This window comes from Elephantulus edwardii, unplaced genomic scaffold, assembly GCF_000299155.1.
Source record: "Elephantulus edwardii isolate Elephantulus edwardi_28Jun2011 unplaced genomic scaffold, EleEdw1.0 scaffold00006, whole genome shotgun sequence".
NCBI lineage: Eukaryota > Metazoa > Chordata > Mammalia > Macroscelidea > Macroscelididae > Elephantulus > Elephantulus edwardii.
The window spans coordinates 21,001,628-21,004,529 of NW_006399756.1; the positions used below are offsets into that span (position 1 = coordinate 21,001,628).

At 37.9% G+C, this 2,902-nt stretch overlaps 1 protein-coding gene across 1 annotated transcript in view; it reads right to left on the minus strand.

The window, feature by feature from the left end:
* MXI1 (MAX interactor 1, dimerization protein) overlaps window positions 1–2,902 on the minus strand; it is a gene marked incomplete at its 3' end in the record, with an annotated part of 76,391 nt that overhangs the window by 62,285 nt on the left and 11,204 nt on the right. The window lies entirely within an intron of this gene.

The window sequence follows — 2,902 nt, forward strand, 5'->3', positions numbered from 1 at the left end:
TTTTTAGGAAAGCGCCATACCGCCTTCCACAATGACTGCACCATCCCCTTGCTCTTTTGGCAGTCCGTGGGATATTCCACACTCTTCTCCACCACCACAATTCAAAGGCATCAATTCCTCTTCAGTCATTCTTAGTCACTGTCCAACTTTCACATGTATAGATAGTAACTAAAACTCCCATAGCTTCCATAAGGAGCACCTTAGTCTTTAGATTGATATCCTTGCTCTTCCACATTTTGGAGAGTTCCTTGACAGATTTCCCCCAATATATTCTTTTATCTTTTTAAACGAGTTTTGATTCTGGATCAAAGTAAAATTAAATCCTTGACAATATCAGTCTTTTCTCTATCTATGATGATGTTGCCTATTGGTCCAGTGGTAGTATTTTCTTGATGTTGTAGTTCTTTTCTTGATGTTGACATGTACCCTTAAAGAGCTTGTTTGGAGGTGCTAACAGGAGCGCAGCTACTCGTATGCCCTTGACAAAAGGATGGTCTTCCTTCTATCAGGGACAGATGTCCTCTTCAACTGAGCATGCAGCTCCGGCGGTCAATGTGGTGACAGATGTCGCAGCAAGATCTCCCTCACATCTGAAATGTAGCCTATACTGGAGGCTGTAGTATTTGATCTTCTGCAGCCAGTGTTTCAAGTCTTCTTCCCTTAAAGCAAGCAAAGCTGTGTCGTCTGCATAACACAAATGTTGTTTGCCTCCACCCTGCTGTCACATTCTTTTTCAAGTGGTCCAGCTTCTCAAACTATTTTCTCAGCAAACAAAATGAATAGGCGCGGATAAACGTTACAATTCCCATACATGCCTTTCCTGATTTTTTGTTGTTGTTCTGTCCAGACAACAGCTTCTTGGTCTAAGTAAAATCTGACATGAGCACAATTAAGTGTTTCTAGGATTCCCATTCTTCTCAATGTTAGCCAATATTTGTTACGAGGTACACTGTCAAATGGCCCTGCATCATCAACAAAACACAGGTAAACATCTTTCTGGTCGTCTGTGCTTTCAGTCATGAACCATCTGACACCAGTAATGATCTGAATTTCAAGCAGTTCTCTATAATTACTGTCCCAGCTGTTCTTGAATAATATTTAGGTTAAGGTTTTACTTGCATGTGATATTAATGATACTGTTTGATAATTTCCACATTCTGTTAGATACTTTTTTTTTAAAAAAATGGAAACAAATATGGATCTTTTCCAGACAGCTGACCAAGTAGCTGTCTTCCAAATTTCTTGGCACAGAGTAGGCGGAGTAGGTCCAACGCTGTGTCTGTTTACTGAAACATGTCAAATAATTTTCTATCTGTTCCTAGGGCCTTATTTATTTTTTTTTTTGCCAATGCCTTCAGGGCGGTTTGAACTTTTTCTTTCATTGCCATTGGTTCCTGATCATATGCTACTTCCTGGAATGGTTCTATGTTGATGAATTCTTTTTGGTATAGTGACTGTTTTCTTTCCATCTTTTGATGCTTCTGAGTCATTCAAGATTTATATTCTTCACCTTTGTGAAAATTCATTTCACTATGCTCTTTGTGGAGAGCTTTGGTGGCCTCGTCCACTGGGAGTTGTGCTGTTAACCCAAAGGCTGGGCTTCTGTGTTCATTCAAATCCACCAATGGCTCCAAGACAGAGAGATGGGCAATGCCTTCTCAGGTGAGTCCAGCCTTGCAAACCCAGTGGCGGGTTAGTTTTAAGAAAATTCCAAATTGACGACAATACTATGAAATGATACATTTTCCCATGAAAATAAGAAAAACATTCACATGAACTAAATTCTATAAAAATCAATTCCTGTTTCAAACAGAACAACATCTCCTGTGTACTACGAAATCATCTCTAATTATGTACCCTGTAAATCACAATTATCAACACATCTAAGAGAACTGAAATAATAGAGCAAGTTCTCTAACCTTAATGAAATGAAATTCAAAAATCAATAACGACACAAACACTGATATTTTAAATAAAGGTGGCACAAATCAAAGAATATATTTTTTTAACAGAATGATAACAGTGACGTCGGTAAGAGGTACTGAATTGACTATGAACCAAAGTAATTCTGTGAACAATGGATGCAAACCTTGCTCTACCCGGGACCTGACAATGTACCCAAAGTATGTGAGATGACAATTCACTGTCCCTTACTAGCCTCTAAGGTGCATCCTGGTTTCACTTCCTACAAGGTAGATATGTTTGTTCTTTTGGCAGACCATGGTAAAAATAAGTACTCTTCATCAACAGTAAAATTCAAAGGTATCAATTCTTCCTTGGCTTTCTTTGCTGTCCAACTTTCACATCAAAAGCTATTTGATTCAGTTAAAGCAATACTTAGAAACATTTCATTTAAATTACTTATAGTAGGGAGTGGAAAAAAGAAAAGGTTCAAAATCAATGACATGAGCTTAGAAAGTCTGGCTTTTTAAAAAAAAGAGAGAAAAGAGTAAATTAATCTCAAAGATATAGTAGACAAAAACAGTTAAATTATAGGTTAAACACCAAAAATTTGAAACTATCTTTGTGGCTGCAGCTAAAAAATGTTTTAGAGAAAAAGTGCTTAACTTTTAAATTCTTAGGTTACAATGGAGAAGTTCCACTCAGTGATCTGATATTTTACTTTAAGAAGTTAATAAAAGGAACATACTTAACCAAAAGCAGCATCAATAGCTCTCAACCATGGGTAGCTTCTCCCTCCAGAAGATACCTCACACCCTTTGGGGATGTTTCTTTTTATCATGACTAGATACAGGCCATGGTCTTTGCAATCACTTGTTATGCATCAGAGAGCTGGACAATGACTAGGGAGGACAGAAGGAGAATTGACGCCTTTGAGCTGTGGTGCTGGAGAAGAGTACTGAATGTACCATGGACTGCCAAGAAAACAAACAGATTCATC